The sequence below is a fragment of the Macaca nemestrina genome, chromosome 19, assembly GCF_043159975.1.
Source record: "Macaca nemestrina isolate mMacNem1 chromosome 19, mMacNem.hap1, whole genome shotgun sequence".
In the NCBI taxonomy this organism is placed as follows: domain Eukaryota; kingdom Metazoa; phylum Chordata; class Mammalia; order Primates; family Cercopithecidae; genus Macaca; species Macaca nemestrina.
In genome coordinates, this window is record NC_092143.1 from 81,869,887 (window position 1) to 81,887,513 (window position 17,627).

At 42.8% G+C, this 17,627-nt stretch overlaps 1 protein-coding gene and 1 pseudogene across 14 annotated transcripts in view; both read left to right on the forward strand.

The window, feature by feature from the left end:
• Positions 1-17,627, forward strand: part of LOC105478913 (piezo type mechanosensitive ion channel component 2) — a 475,658-nt gene that overhangs the window by 36,409 nt on the left and 421,622 nt on the right. The window lies entirely within an intron of this gene.
• On the forward strand, positions 6,652-7,224 carry LOC105478916 (large ribosomal subunit protein eL21-like; annotated as a pseudogene).

Genomic DNA, 17,627 nt, shown 5'->3' on the forward strand with positions numbered 1-17,627 from the left:
ATGCAAAAGATGCCTCCGAACTTGCCCTTGAGTCATGGCAATATAATTTTACTGGCGCTTTGGAACAGATGAGAAGTTTAAGAGAAGACTGGGTGATTTATTAACCAAGTATTACATAATGAATTCTGGGCTGATGTTATCTGTGGCTGGTGGTCATTTTAGGGACAGATAGGTCTGGAATGCTGGTTGGCAATATGATTGCAACACGACCACATTGTTGAGGGACTTAGTGCCCTGTGCAATTCTGACTGGTTCTGATGGATGCAGTCTGATTATCCTGATTATCTTATAACTATTCCAAGTTATAACATGGAGGTACATTGATCTCTAAAGCTTCCATTTAGGTACAAAAACCATTGCAATTTATGAAGTATCAACTAGGTAGTAATTTCAGGTTGTGGTTGATTTTTCATTGCTCTCATATTCATACTATTGTTTATTTACTGTTTGAAACTCTTGAGACTAATAGTTTAATGTATTCTAAGCCACAGAAAGGAAAGCTATTTTGCAACAGTCACCTCCCACATCTATTCCTCTAGTGTGACCTGGCACTGGCTATGACAAGAGGCAGTGTTTAGATGGAACAAAGGGCTAGACTCAGCTTCATGCGGGTGGTTTAAGTGCTATATTTATACTCCAGAACCAAGTTTTGTTGCCTTCTCCCTACTCTAAAACCCCTGCTACCTTTGTAATATTTCATTGTGTTAATATAGCTCATAACGCCAATTTTTGTTTTTAGCAGAGAAAGTCACAAACATAGTTCTTTTAAAGTATAATTAGGCAAGGGCAGTTATCAATTGATGATGTTTTAATTAAGCCATAATAACTTGGTTTTATTTGTAATCAAATGCAAGTATTTGGCCGGGCGCAGTGGCTCACGCCTGTAATCTCAGCACTTTGGGAGGCTGAGGTGGGCGGATCACGAGGTCAGGAGATCGAGATCATCCTGGCCAACATGGTGAAACCCTGTCTCTACCAAAAATACAAAAATTAACTGGGCATGGTGGTGTGCGCCTGTAGTCCCAGCTACTCGGGAGGCTGTGGCAGGAAAATCACTTGAACCCGGGAGGTGGAGGTTGCAGTGAGCCGAGATTGGGTGTCTTGCTCAGTCTTGCTGAGCCCTGGGTGACAGAGCAAGACTCCGTCTCAAAAAAAAGCAAGTATTTGTTCTATTGCTTTTCCTCCATTCACCTCCATTCACCCAAATAGCTGTTCTTCTTATCTTTTTAGTATTACTACAAATCAGTGAAGGTGTAGATTCAACTGTCTTATTTTCCTCCTCCCAACCAATTCATACTCTTTTAGAGATTCTACTAGGGAAACTGCAAGAATAATGTAACTACATGACAGGATATAAGTGCCCATAAAGATAGATTTTTCTATGTTCCACTTGCTTTTAAGGTGAGGAATTAAAAATTCTCCGGTATAATTTTGTCTGTATTTCTTACCTTGGGTCTAACTGTGTCTGCAACCATATCTAAGATATTTACCTGTACTACAAATTTTTCCTGCAGAGTCAGAGTCAGAGGCTTACGTCTCTCTCTCTCTCTCTTTTTTTTTTTTTTTTGCTGTAATTAACCTGATCTGAAGGATGTGATTTTCATTTGACCAATTTATTAAGTTAAAAACTCATTGTGAAACAGTATTCCCAATCAGAATTTGTATCAGTGATTTACCCTTAGGAAATTATTTTACAATAAATCAGGGCATGTGAGAAGTTTCTCATACTTTTCATTCCACTTCTTGATGGTATGTTTTTTCTTTTTACATTGTTTCTGTTACGAAACATTCCAGCATTGGTCGGCATTTGAATGAGATCCAAAGGTTAGATGCAATCGATCCCGCCTTACTATTTTGTATAATGTTCTGATGCTGCTTGGAATAGTTTGTTCTCATCTTAGGCCACTTGGAAAGCAATGATGCTAACACATCTCAGGGTTGTCACTCCAGGCATCTCAATCAATTGTGCAGTGGAATAAAAAGGAAATGGGTATGAAAGAAGGGCCAGTCTGGGACAACCCCTGTACCCCCAGGGCCCCTCCAGGTCACAACGTTGGAGAGGCAGATTGTGTGGAAGTCAAGGTCATGCACTGTGGAACAAGACCGCTTGGATTCACATCCTGGCTGCCGACCTGGGACTGTTTGCTTCAGCAGTGCTTCACAGGTACCCATTTGTAGGGACATCTGTACCCCGAGGAATCATTTACACAAGTCGAATGAGCAGATGATGAACTTAACAGAGGTGGAAGTAAATGTCAGCTCTGTGGAATGTGTCAAGAAGTTTATGGGGATTGAAGGAAACATAAAAATTGTTACATGTGTGCTGACAACATAAACTTTTAGCCATCCAACTAGTACATAAACAGAAAGCTGAATATTCGTAGTCAAAGAAATAGAAGCCAATATGCTGATCTGAGGACCCTCTTTGAATGCAGCTACTGTATCCCTTGCCTTTCAAGTGGCTGTATTTGAGTGTGACTATCCTTGAGGAATTCAGTCTGTTGGAAGCGGAAGGCACTGACTTCATACCCTTCTGTGGGACTCAGTGATGCTCCTGCTGAAGACTGACACCTAAAGAAGAGCCCCATTGATTTCACAGCCTCTCCCACCCAACATGTTTTAAAGGTTAGCTGGATCTTTCAAATAGAGGCCACATTTTGATCCCATATACAAACATCCAAAGGGACATTTTCTTTCTCCAATAGAAATGTTTAAATTTGCAGGCTTTGGAAACTAAGATTTACTGATGTAGGTGATGAGTAAACATTTCGGAAAGCATTCTAAACAAACTTTGTGTATTGCATTGAATTTATGTAAATCAGTACACTTTGTGTATTACATTGAATTTATGTAAATCAGCACGGGATCTCTTTCTCCTTGGAGAGAGAGAAAAGTTGCAATGAACACCATTGTCGGTGTCTTTCAGGAATTCCATGACCAGTTGGTAAGTGCTTCTGGAGCTGTCACGTTGAGGTTCCCAAAGGCTAGAATGTGTGCTCATCAGCTCGTCAACCAGATCCTTGGTGCCAGTTATTTACAAATCGAATTGTGAAATCTGTATACTAGAATGATTTTGATTTATTTGATTTTTATTGATGCATAATAATTGTACATTTTTAGGGGGTACAGGTGATGTTTTGATGCAGGCAAATAATGTGTAATGATCCAATCAAGGTGTTTAGGATATCCATCTCCTCAGGCACTTAGCATTTTTATTGTGTTGGAACGTTTCAGATCTTCTCTCTTACCTACTTTGAAACACACAATTTTTTTTTTTTTTTTTTTTTTGAGACAGAATCTTGCTTTGTTGCCCAGGCTAGAGTGCAGTGGAGTCTCGGCTCACTGCAACCTCCACCTCCCGGGTTCAAACGATTCTTGCCTCAGCCTCCCAAGTAGCTGGCACTACAGGCACATGCCACCAAGCCAGGCTAATTTTTGTATTTTTAGTAGAGACAGGGTTTCATCATGTTGGCCAGGCTGGTTTTGAACTCCTGACCTCAAGTGATCTGCCTGCCTTGGCCTCCCGGAGTGCTGAGATTACAGGTGTGAGCCACCATGTCTGGCTGAAATATACAATAAATTATTGTTAACTACAGTCACCCTACTGAGTTATACAGTTAGATGGAATAACATTCAGTAGATAAATGGAATTTTTTTTTTTTTTTTTTTTTTGAGACCAAGTCTCGCTCTGTCACCCAGGCTGGAGTGCAGTGGCCCGATCTCAGCTCACTGCAAGCTCCCCCTCCTGGGTTCACGCCATTCTCCTTCCTCAGCCTCCTGAGTAGCTGGGACTGCAGGCGCCCGCCACCGTGCCCGGCTAATGTTTTTGTATTTTTAGTAGAGACAGGGTTTCACTGTGTTAGCCAGGATGGTCTCAATCTCGTGATCCGTCTGCCTCGGCCTCCCAAAGTGCTGGGATTACAGGCGTGAGCCCGTAATCCGGCCCGTGCCCGGCCTGCAAATTTTCACACCCAAATTCTTTCACACCCAAGAAACAGATCACCCAAGCATTGTTGAGGTGCATTTTCACACCGTTGGGCAGCTTCCTCCTCAGGAGTCCCTTGCACATCTTCTATTAGTGTTTTTGGGGCTCAGAGAAACTCTGCCCTTCATGGGCTCCCCAAACTCCTAGACATTTCCAAAATCAAATACCAGATAGGATTTGTAAAGCTGGATATTGAAGGCAGTGGGCATAATCTGAGCACTGGTCATGTTTTTACTTGCATGATTGTCTTAAAATCCTTTATGATGAATATTGGGAAATAGCAATTATAGCTACTGTATCTTTACAGGGTACTGTATTATGTTTGTTATTTAGCTCTAAACACTGTGAAAATACATTTTAATTACTAATGTTTCCTCCTAACCTAAAACATATTTGAGAAGTTTCTCCCAAACCAATTAAAACTTTAAAATATCTATTGATATTTACGTTTCTTTTCCATATGTACTTGTATTTTATGTTATTTATATTTTATCCTTTAAAGGAATAAAACTTCTCTTCATAGGCTATGACATTCATCCATGTTTCTGTCCCTCTCTACTGGGACACAAACTTGTTTAATTAAATATAGCACTTACAGCATTTTATTTCACATTTTACATTATAGTACAGTAATTTTGTCTGATATTATCATTGCCAGATAAAAATACCAGGTTCCCACTTAAATCTGAATTTCAGATAAACGTAGCATTTTTTTAAAGTATAGAATGCTTCTCACAGTATTTTGGACACTGAAGGTTACTTATGTTCTCCATATTCATATGTTTTTTGCTTAGGACTTTATACGTGTGTGAAATTCTGCGTTGTTCTCTTATTAGTATTATATCATAATATTTGTCTCAATACTTAGGCTTTGTGGTTATTACTTGAATGGCTGTATGCTGTCATCATGGAATTAAAGCCCATACTTATCTAACATTTCCCTATTGGGGACATTTAGGATGTCTTTACTATTTTTACTTCCAGCCGTAATTTAAAACCTATCCTTGACCTCAGAAGAATTTAGAAAGTGTAGCATGGATAGAGATGAACATAAAACAAGGATTTTGGTTCTTTTGTAATGTTTTCTTAATGTAATTTTCTTGTAGGCTATTTTAAACTTAATAACTATGTATAAAACTCAAATTTTCTTTCTTTTTTTTTTTTTTTTTTTTTGAGACAGAGTCTTGCTCTGTCGCCCAGGCTGGAGCGCAGTGGCCGGATCTCGGCTCACTGCAAGCTCCGCCTCCCGGGTTTACGCCATTCTCCTGCCTCAGCCTCCCGAGTAGCTGGGACTACAGGCGCCGCCACCTCGCCCGGCTAGTTTTTTGTATTTTTTAGTAGAGACGGGGTTTCACTGTGTTAGCCAGGATGGTCTCGAACTCCTGACCTCGTGATCCGCCCGTCTCGGCCTCCCAAAGTGCTGGGATTACAGGCTTGAGCCACCGCGCCCGGCCAAAACTCAAATTTTCAATTAGCAAATGTGTAGCAAATGAACATATTTATTTATCCCAAACACTTAATATAGGAGTATTTGTTTCTGAATTCCATGTTTGATGGATACTCATTTAACTGTCTGTAACCAAACCATCAATCCTGAATAGCTAAGTCTGAATGTACCAAAAACTTTGAAGCTCTTTAATATTACATAGAAAACAATAGAGCAACCTGGAAATCATTAAATTTGGGGAGAGACAGAATAAAAGAAGAGGATCTTAGTACTTAGGAATGTTCATGTTGTCCTTACTTATAACCAGATTTAGGTGATTTCCACACTCCTTGCCTATTTAGTTCAAAGTCAAACAAATTGCTCCTCTGTTGTCAGTTATCTGATTTAAGAGCTAAGTTAGTGGAAGTATTGACGTTCAGAAATGGCTAGTGAGCTTCTCTGTATTTCTTTGATGATTCAGAAGCCCTCCAGCCTTATCTTACTCTTGGTGGTAATTGCTGACAATCTGTGAAAATGTTCTGTGTCCCGTCCTGTTAACTGTAGCCTATCTGTTGGCACTAGCTCTCTTTTCAAATACGTGGGGAAAAAAACACCCTAGCTGCCTTGTTTTTGTTTTGTTTTGTTTAAGATGGAGTCCCCCTCTGTTGCCCAGGCTGGAGTGCAGTGGCACGATCTCAGCTCACTGCAACCTCCACCTCCCAGTTTCAAGCAGTTCTCCTGCCTCAGTCTCCCGAGTAGCTAGGATTACAGGTGTGCACCACCACACCAGCTAATTTTTGTATTTTTAGTAGAGATGGGGTTTTGCCATGTTGGCCAGGCTGGTCTCGAACTCCTGACCTCAAGTGATCCACCTGCCTTGGCCTCCCAAAGTGCTGGGATTACAGGTGTGAGCCACCGTGTCTGGCCTTCTCTGCTAACTTTAGAAAATCCTTTATTAGTAAAGACAGTTGTACGTGCCTCTTTCTTGTCATTGTAAAGAGCTCTATTGTAAGACAGTGTCCTAGGTAGATACGCTTGAAAAGTCATTTGAGAGGAGGTTTCTGAGAGTCTTGAGTGTCAGACTCAAAAATTTGGAACTTGTGCAGAGAGGCACTATTACACGAGTGATAGCATCTCCCTTAATGTAAACATTTAATGTGTTTACTTGAAGGTTATGTAATGCAACCAGACTAGTGTAATGACTTTTTAAAAGAGGCGTATAGCTTTCTTTTCAGCTGGAACCACCATCTTCCAGTAATTCGCCAAAATGACGAACACAAAGGGAAAGGGGAGAGGCACCCGATATATGTTCTCTAGGCCTTTTAGAAAACATGGAGTTGTTCCTTTGGCCACGTATATGCGAATCTATAAGAAAGGTGATATCGTAGACATCAAGGGAATGGGTACTGTTCAAAAGGAATGCCCCACAAGTGTTACCATGGCAAAACTGGGAGAGTCTACAACGTTACCCAGCATGCTGTTGGCATTGTTGTAAACAAACAAGTTAAGGGCAAGATTCTTGCCAAGAGAATTAATGTGCGTATTGAGCATATTAAGCACTCTAAGTGCCGAGATAGCTTCCTGAAACGTGTGAAGGAAAATGATCAGAAAAAGAAAGAAGCCAAAGAGAAAGGTACCTGGGTTCAACTGAAGCGCCAGCCTGCTCCACCCAGAGAAGCACACTTTGTGAGAACCAATGGGAAGGAGCCTGAGCTGCTGGAACCTATTCCCTATGAATTCATGGCATAATAGGTGTTAAAAAATAAAATAAAATAAAAGACCTCTGGGCTGAAAAATGTTTCTCTTCATTGAGTAGAAGTGTGATGTCCTATCCCCCAAAGAAATACTTAAAGCAAATTTTAGTTGTGTCCTAATTTATTACGTAATGTCTTTCCTATTCAAATTTAATGTATTCCTTGCTGAAGGATGTAAGGTAACTTATTGTGCAACGAATTACTCAGTTGGTTAGAAAATGGCCAGATATTATGTATGAAATATTTGTACTGGTTTGAAGATAGTTTTAAATCGTCAACGAAGAAATAAAGTAATTTTTTTTTTTTTTTTTTAGACAGTCTTGCTCTGTCAACCTGATTGGAGTGCAATGGTGTGATCTCGGCTCAGTGCAACATCTACCCTCTGGGTTCAAGCGATTCTGCCTCAACCTCCTGAGTAGCTGGGATTATAGGCGTACGCCACCGTGCCCAGCTAATTTTTGTATCTTTAGTAGAGACGGGGTTTCACCATGTTGGTCAGTCAGGTCTCGAACTCCTGCCCTCGTGATCCACCTGCCTCGGCCTCCCAGTGCTGGGATTACAGGCATGAGCCACTGTGCCAGGCCATATAAAATAAATTACAAAAATAAGTGGGATGTAATCTATTGCATTACAGTTAAGCTCAGGATCCAGAGTTTGCTTTTGAACCCTAAAAAAACACATTGTTTAAAGTATCCATTCTTTGTGTGTTATATACTAGCTTGGAATTGCTTTGACCATGCATGGAACAGAACTCAGAAAATAATAGTGGTAATAGCATTTGTGTTAGGACATTGTCTTGCTGTAACAATATACCACAGACCTGGGTAAGCAGTAGAAGCTTATGTGGTGGTTCTGGAGGGCCTGACGTCCCAAGGTAAAGGTGCTGGCGGGTTTGGTGTTGTATGAAGGTTTGGCCTTCACTTACCTCTTGATACTTCCACAATGGGAGTTCCTTTTTTTTTTTAATTGAATATTTTATTTTGAGATAATTGCAGATTTACATGGAGTTATAAATAATAAAGATTCCTTGTACTCTAAAAAAAAAAAAAGAGGCGTATAGTTTTTGAAGATTATCAACGTGGAATGATATTTGATTACTTGGTGTATCCATTACATTAATGTAGTGAACTCCATTGAACATCAGCAACGTTGTCATAGACTTGGCTTTGCCGTAGCTATTGAAGCCACATGAATATTTCATCACAGTTAAGGTAGTGCTGTGATAAATATTAAAAGAGGCCAGTGCTAAAAAATTACATCTGAAAGGATTATGTGGTTGAGAACACACCAAGGAAAGTCAGGACCCAAAGGTGGACATCCTCCTCTTCTGTTCTTTCTTTCTTGTCACTCCTCGGGGGCAGTTTGGGGGGCAGTGGCCAGGAGGGCCTGCGTTGTCACAGAGAATGTGCTAAGGGGATGACTACTTGCTAGTCTTTGAGTAGTTCCTTTTGTCAAATAAAAAATGAATTCAGACTCAGCTGGGCGCAGTGGCTTACGCCTGTAATCCCAGCAGGGAGATTGGGAGGCCAAGGCGGGTGGATCACGAGGTCAGGAGATCGAGACCATCCTGGCTAACACGGTGAAACCCTGTCTCTACTAAAAATACAAAAAATTAGCCGGGCGTGGTGGCGGGCGCCTGTAGTCCCAGCTACTCAGGAGGCTGAGGCAGGAGAATGGCGTGAATCCAGGAGGCAGAGCTTGCAATGAGCCGAGATGGCACCACTGCACTCCAGCCTGGGTGACAGAGCGAGACTCCATCTCAAAAAAATAAACAAACAAAAAAGAATTCTGACTTAGGTAAGGAGACTGTTCATCTGAAAAGACTATTGTGGTAGAGGTAAGGGTTGTGACCATGATACCTTCCAGGGCCTCCCAGGTCTGTAAGAAAGGGCTTTTCTGTTATATAGAGGAGTGCAGGAGTACACAAGGCTGTGAGGGTGGCAGAGCAGGCAGCAGGATGGGACAGTGAATCCGCACATCCGGAGGGTTTTCCCTGAGGTCTGTGGATCCTTACGAGGCCCTTCAGGAGGGATGTCCTGTTGCTTGCTCAGGGGGGAGTCAAGGTCCTCATTAAAGTTTGGTCAAGTTGTTAGTGAGTATTTTGTCCAGTTGGTCAATGGAAGCACAGAGTTTGGCTAATAATTTTTGAGAAAAAGATTGAGTACATGGAAGGCCTGTGTCTGGCCTTGGAGGTAAATACGGTGTGCATCTGTGAGTCCCATCTAAGTCACACGGGGAAGGGGGTTCTTTGCGGTCAGCAGTTTCCTGGAAGACAAAAGGGTTTCAGGGGTTGGGGTGGGAGAGGATGTTAACTGTTGCTGTTTTCCAGGAGCATAAAGCCCAGGTAAATGTCAACATTGCCCCTTTATACCAAAGGTCTGTTTTTGGGATTTCATCAGTCAGTCAGCCAGTTCAGGTCCACAGTTCTTGAAGGCCTACATCGTACTGGGCACTGAGTTAGGGACCAAAATGTTAAACACACCAGGAATTTTATCCTGTAGGACTGAATCTGGAGAGCAGGTTGAACCTGAGAAAACCCTGGGAGGCCGTCTTAGATGGACCCAGAGGCTGAGAGAACCTGAGGATCAGGATATTTGGATTCTGCACAGACTGGCTGTCTCCTTCTTCTCCATAGCGCCTCTTCCTCTTGTGGGTGACCTAACTACAGAAGGAGAGGAGGAACCCACATGTTCAGTTCAGTCCTGTGGCATTATGCATTTCTCAGTGGGCAGTAGAGCACCATGTGTCGCTTGCATTATTTTCAGAAAGTTATATAGGCTTGTTTCTGCGCCGAATCTGGCAATTGCTGACTTATGACTGAGTGTGTAAGTCTTCCTTACAACCCTGGTGAGCCTCTGACTAGTATGCAATGTTTATGTGGTTTCGATAGCTGCTCCAAGGCCAATCTGTGTTAACTTTGTTGATGTGCAGAAGACTCATCAGTTGGTGTAAAGTTTGGAGACTTGACTCTCAGTAGTTCCATGTAAATAAATGATGGAGTTGGAGTACATATTTTGGTCATGACACTTAGATTCTGATGTTGTAGGCCCCTTTAATTGAAGTGTTGAAGGGTTGCTCTCAGAATGACTGGACCAGGCCTTTACTTAAATGGGTGGATCAGAATATCTCAAATAACTGTTTTTAATTTATTTTAAACTCAAATGACCTTCCTGATACCAAACAAAAAACAACCTCAGTTGATATTCAGAGCTTGAAAAGTCACCATTATCTTTACAAATATCCAAATATCTGATCCTGTAGATACAAAATATCTAGAGGATTACTTAAATTAGTAATACATAAATATGACTATCTGGTTATGTTGTATTCATAGGAATTCATCATAAACCTAGAAACTCCATCTTTAAAGTTTAATCATTCTGAAAAGTCTTAAAATCCTTTCAGCTGTGAAGTTCTGTATTAATATAAAGGACTGTGAAGTTTCATTCACAGCTTCCCCACCCTTTTCCCTCGTCAGTCAGAACCTCAGAGGATTCAGGGGACTCATGAAGTGGCCTGCAGAAGATCTTTTCTTTGAGATCTTGTGTTTTATCTTAAAAGAGACACATTTTTATTTGAGTTTATAATCTATCCATGGTTGTTTTGATCTAAAAATAATGTTTTAAGTTGCTTCTCATCAAGAATAACTTAACCTACAGGAGAATAACTCCTGGAAGGAGCCAGGCTTCTGCTATGCGTGCTTTGGGTGCAGACTGGTGCCTGGCTACGGATTCCCCGAGGGTGTGACGGTGTCGGTTCAAGAAGCTTTGTCGACTCCTAAGTGGGGATTAGATGTCCTTTGAGCACAGGAGAGAGGAAGTAGGGGGTGGCAGGAGAAGAACTGGATCAGGACTCTTAAGTTAAAGTCCCTACAGGGTCCCAGGCAGGGCGAGCCCTGAAGGTGGTATAGAACATGGCCATGGCACCACAGCTTTGGAGGACCTGGCCACTGGGTGGTACATGCTTCTCCAGAAGGGGCAGCCTATTGTTGCCATGTGCCACGTGAGCCTAGTTTTGCCAGATGGTCTAATTTTTTAAAAAGAAATTGGAAATCTAGGTGTTTATGAAAAGTCTTACATTGGTTCAGGACTTGGTTAGGAACACAAAAGCCACTGTATGTGATCCGTGTATAAAGCGTTTAAATAGAGGAGATTGCAGGCTATACCACCGCTGAAAGGGATGGGAAATGAAGGCCAGGGAAGTTCTCACAGACCCCAGAGATGGCCATCTGTGGGACCCAGGTGCAGCCAGAGTCCTGGGCTGGCCTCAGAGCCTTCTGACACTCCCGGGCTGGCTGTGGCAGCTGGCTGCCCCTACGCTCCTGCTCCTGAGCCTGAAGAAGCAACTGTAGGCACTGAGGTGGGCACCTCCCTAGTGCTTGGGGAGGCTTCCTGTCTGTCCTCTGCCCTGTCTGCCCTGATATCCCTTTGCAGCTGCACTGAAGCATCTCCACTTCTCCTCCCTCCCAAAGCCCTGCAGTGGCTCTCACCGTGGACTCTGACGCAGACCACGGGGAGGGGAGCTCGCAAGGCACAGCATCCTGGCCTCATCTCGTGTGTGGAGCAGACCTGAGGAGGGGTGGCAGTGACCCAGTGGATCACAGACAATCCAGCCTGCCCCTAGACTTCAACTTTAAAACACTGTGCTGGTCAGCACTGTGTGTTCTAAAGGAAATACATGTGTGGGCCAGAGCTGCTTACCATCAGCTTGACAGAGGCAAGGCAGGAAGCACAAGACCTGGCGTGGGCGGGGACGGGGAGGGGTGGAAAAGACGACGAGGCACCATGTTAGAGGCCACTGACTCGCTAGCCTGGCCTGGGGCTGCTCACTGGCTCCGTCTGCTCCCCTGCCCAGCACTGTCTGCCTCTGAAGGAACAGTGGGGCAGCTCCCACTCCCCAGCTCTGCTATGTCTTTGCTGTTTGAGGAAAGGCCGAGACACTTAACTCAGGTAAACGGGTGGACAAGGTCACATGGGGACCCCATGGGACTCGTGAGGACTGATGGCCGCAGTGCCATGCCCTGTCAGCCAGAATGTCGGGGAGGCCCAGCTCCCAGCATGGGACGATCTTTCTATCGTCTTCTTAAATAAAATGATATTTCTGGAGAAGAAAGAACAGAATTGAGATTTACCTTTTAAGACATTTTATGTGTATATTTATCAGAAAAATGAGGAGGCTCGCACCTGTAGTCCAGCACTTTGGGAGACTGAGGCGGGAGGATGGCCAGGAATTCCAGGATGCAGTGAGCTATGATCACACCACTCTACTGCAGCCTGGGTGATAGAGTAAGATGCTGTCTTCAAGTAAGAATAATTTAAAAAAGAAGAGGAAAGGCTGAAACTTCCCAAGTTGTAGTCTTGGGAAAATGAGGGCATTCCAGTTCCTCCTGAACCTGTCATTGTCCACCCACCATGGAGATAAAGATGGAAATGGAAGAAATGTGTTTTCAGACTCACATGGTCAAATGTTAGCTTTGTCCCAATTCTAGCCCTCCACCTTTCTGTCTGACTCCTGATTAAAAAAGAAATTCTTCCGTTCCACTTTAGATGACTATAATAAAGTCAAGTCTAACTAGAAATTTCAGTCAAGGAAAAGCAAGAAAAGAAAGATCTGTAGAAAAATCTGTATATCTAAGATTTCAGCATCTCACTTGTATCCAGAATTGACAAACACATACACATTTTGCTTCTTCACATTAAGGATTCTGTTTCTAGTACCTTTTTTTGGTTTGTTTTTTGTTTGTTTTTTTTTTTTTTTTTTTTTTTTTTGAGATGGAGTCTCACTCTGTCATCCAGCTGGAGTGCAGTGGTATGATCTTGGCTCACTGCAACCTCCACCTCCCAGGTTCAAGCAATTCTCTTGCCTCAACTTCCTGAGTAGCTGGGATTACAGGTGCATGCCATCACGCCTGGCTAATTTTTTTGTATTTTCAGTAGAGACGGGGTTTCACCATGTTGGCCAGGGTAGTCTCGAACTCCTGACCTCAAGTGATCCACCCACCTCGGCCTCCCAAAGTGCTGGGATTACAGACATGAGCCACTGCACTCAGCCTGTTTCTAGTTCCATATTGAAATCCGAGATACATCCCCCAGCTCCCACCTGCCACCCCATCAAATAGCTAACGGAGAAGACCATTAAAATGCGTGCCCAGTAATGGTGATTTTCATAGCACAGAGATTTGCCAAGGTGACTTAATTCAGCAATACCTTTGACTGGAGCTTTTTCCCCTCCTTAAACGATCATGTGGACCATAAAGTGCTAATAAAATCTCCAGCTGCACTTCCGTGAGGTTATGGACGTGGCGGAGTTGTCGAGATGTGTGGTTTGTAAGCTGTGCAGACTGTTTACTCGGCGTCCTTAGGAGAGGGATCATGTCAGTTCCCTGACATGATGTCACCCTTTGCCCAGGGCGCTGGAGACAGAGGGGCCTCTGGTAGTGCCGTTGTTGGTGGGCTGGGCTCGCCCACACCTTTGGTGCTGGTGGTGCTGACAGGGGCAAGTTCTGCCCAAGGAAAGATAACCTTGTTCTGTTGAAAATCTCTTGGAAAGAGTTCCTGTGCAGGACAAAGTCCACATGAGTGTTTAACACTTCCTTCGGTGTTATTTATGTATTTTTTTACTGATGTGCTGGAGAGGCCGTGTGAAGGCTGTAACGAGCTCTGGTCTTCAGCTTGCCAGTCCTGAGCTCTGCTACAAACCAGCGGTGGCATGAGCATTTCCCCTTGCACCTCAATTTCCCCTAACATGAGACAAACAAGACCCACCACAGAGTGGGTGTGGGAATAAAATCAGACAACGTATATGCAAATCTGTTATACACTGTGAAATCAATGTCGGCTGTGACTCTTACACATGTTGCATTTAACAGCTTTTCCAAGTCAGCTGATCATACTATAATCTTTCTCTTCTAAGACTCTGCAGGTAGAATCTGGCTATGTTTTAAGAACAAAATATCATGCTTTTTAATTTGAGGCACATTTTTTTTTGTTCTGTATTCTTTTTTTTTTTGGAGACAGAGTCTCACTCTGTCGCCCATGCTGGAGTGCAGTGGCACAATCTCGGCTCACTGCAAGCTCCGCCTCCTAGGTTCATGCCATTCTCCTGCCTCAGCCTCCCGAGTAGCTGGGACTACAGGCGCTGCCGCCACGCACGGCTAATTTTTTCTATTTTTAGTAGAGACAGGGTTTCACCCTGTTAGCCAGGATGGTCTCGATATCCTGACCTCATGATCCACCTGCTTCAGCCTCCCAAGTGCTGGGATTACAGGCATGAGCCACCGTGCCCGGCCTGTTCTGTATTCTTTTTTGAATGAATGCAGAGCATATTGATGTTATTCATTGTATATAGAGTTCCAGTGAGAATATTTTTGTAAGTAATTTCAGTGGTAAACCAGTCACCCTAACTCCTGTATTAAGTTAGTATTACAATAAATACCAGTGAAGGAGAATTCCTATGTATTGGTTGTTTCTGTGGAATCCAGTTGACTTTGATTTTCTCCCAGCTCTACTTGGAGGTAAAAATCGGAAGACGTGAATATAAAGAATATACGTTTAGTAATGTCTGCTGTGTACTTAAAGCCATGGCCACGCTGCACATACGTGCTCTGGATTTCCATCGGTTTGCAGAAATGCGGAGGGAGGAGGACGTGTTTCCGTTTGCTGCAGGCTTCGTTATTAGCTTTCATAATTAAATCATACTTCCAACCCTCTCGTCTTAATGTAAAATTACCTTACGATTTATTAAAAGAGAAGGTGAAATTACAGGGATTCGTAGTGGCCTCCTTGAAATGTATTAAGAATTTTAGGCAGGGCCAACGTTTCAAACTCATTAATATTAAATGTGAGTCTCAGTGTTTTGAGTGTTCTTTAATGCCATCATTCAGAAGAATTTCTATAAAAGAAATCTACTGACTATCTTCCTGTAAACCACATAATACTGCACATAAAATTTTAGACATTTCTCTTGTAAAAACAGCTTCAACTGAGTTTTTTAATGTTTTACTTTGGAGAAGCAGAAAAAATTATCTGTGCATGAAATTATTATATATTATTTTATTCAAATACTTAAATTTTATCTGTTTATTTTCAGTTTACTGTTATCACCCCAGAATTCCTGATTCTTGGTAATCTGATAACACCCTCTGGTATATTTGCTCATACTTTGAGAACAAAGGAAGCTTATCATGGTATTTTAAAGTATAATAAGAGTAAACACTTCTATTGTATTTATGACATGCTATGCACTGTTCTAAGTCTTTTATATACATTTAATCCTCACAACAACCCTATGGGATGCATAATGTTGAGGTGCACCATATCTATAGAAATGCACTCTATATTTAAAATAATTCAGACAGCTTTTTAATCTACCTGCCCTTCCCCTTGCTAAAAAGGGTGTGAAAAGTTGCCATCACTGAATTGAGAGAAAGAAGTGCATTGGGGGGTCAACCAATGATGTTTTTTGTCAGACTGAAGCTTTGCTCAGTTCCTAGTCAACAACTCTACTTAGTGGTCTATCTGCTTAGGGCTTAGGGAAGTCCCTGAGATGATTTGTTTCTCAGGCAAACTGCCTCAACTCCAGTGGGGAGCTGTGGCAAGCCCTAGAGCAGTGACTTAAGTGTTTGCAGGTGGCTCAGCCCAAAAAACAGTCCTAAGCCATTTCTTCCCATGGAAGTCTCAGGGAAAGGAGCATTGCTCGTCTCTCTTTATGAAAGGATCTTTATTTGTGAAGGCATTCACTGTATACCGCTACCCTCGTCCACTGCCAAGCTGGGTGTGGTGGCTCACCCCTGTAATCCCAGGACTTTGGGAGGCTGAGGTAGGAGGATCACTTGAGCGCAGAGTTGGAGATCAGCCTGGGTGCCATAATGAGACCTCTTTTTCACTAAAAATTAAAAAGAAATAGCCTGGCGTGGCGGTTTGTGTGCTTGTGGTCCCAGATTCTTGGGAGGCTGAAGCAGGAGGATCACCTGAGCCCAGGAGTTCACGGTTGCAGTGAGCTATGATTGGACCACTGCACTTCAGCCTGAGCAACAGAGTGAGACACTGTCTCAAAAAAAAAAAAAAAAAAAAAAAAAAAAAAAGAGAGAGGGAGAGAAAAGAAAAAAAATGACTGCCAAGTGGGTTTCAGTATAATGTAGCATTTTTAGTTATCTTAAGATAACAATGACCAAAATACATTTTAAGAATGTGTTCATGAATGACTTTTCCTCCCATGCCAAACAGTGAAAGCTGAACGTTTCAAATAAACAGAGAAACTCTGGGAATGACCTAAATCAGTTAGATAACCCTACAGAAGAAGGACTAGATTGTTTGGGAGTAATTGTGGCCCATGAAGCCACTGATCTTTCCTGGAGAGAATCAATGTAAATGTGTTGCTGGTTGTTGTCCAACATAATTTTGCTTATCTTTCATAATATAACTTTTATATGGTTACGGAGCTTTACAGTCAAGCCTCAGGCAGCGCCAGCATTCATGAAACATTCCCCAGCTCAGGCTGGCGCAGGACACGTGATGTTGAAATATTGCTTTGTAGCGGCTTCCAGGCTTGTGTGGGACCATGTGGTCAGACTCCAGCACTGTGCAGGTGATGATAGTTGTACAGGTGAAGGATGAGTATGTTCATTTTGTCAAAACCCCACACCTAAAGCTTTCTGAGCTCATAGCAAGCAGGAGAGAATGAGAAAAGCTGTGCTGGGATTCTTACCACGTGGTAGTTTGAAGTGTGGAAGTGTGTCGTGAGGATGAAGATGTGAGGTGCTGGAATGCATTTCTGAGATATTACATAGCCACAGATGCATTACAAATGGAACATATTCTAGTCGAGTTTAGTTGTGTGGTTTCCAGGCTAGAAGAGTAAGTCTGATTTTTAAGTTCCCTTTCAGCCAAGGCACTGAGTGTCAAATGGGCGTTGTGAGTCCATATTGGTTTGCAGTGTTTGGGCTTGTAGCTCTTTTTGGTTGCAAGCTTCAGAAGCAAAGCCAAATCTTGGTCAAAGAAAAGGGGCAATTTATTGGTACTTCCTCCATCATGGCAAGGCCTGGGACCCAAACCTCAGTCCCCTTCTCCATTTCTTGGCTGTGTTTTCTTCTGTGGTGGTGTCATGCTTAGTCAAGTTGTTCTTTGCCAAATGATAATATGTGGTAGTTTTAGGCTAACAGACTTTGAGCTAGTGATTCCATGACAAAAGTATCTCTTTTCCATTAGCTCCAGCGAAAGTTCCAGAGAGGACACGCTGTGGCCCTGCTGGGATCCCAGCACCAAACATTGCAGCTGGGGAGGGGGCCTCATTAGCCAGACCCAGTCACACCCAGTCACACCTAGGACTGGAGTGGTTCAGCCACTCCTGGACCGTATCAAGCATGATGGAGGAGAGCGGTCCCCAAGAGAAGCAGGTGCTGTTACGCTGTGCTGTAGTTACATCCCAACATCTCAGTGGTTTGCAACAACAAAGGTTAATTTCT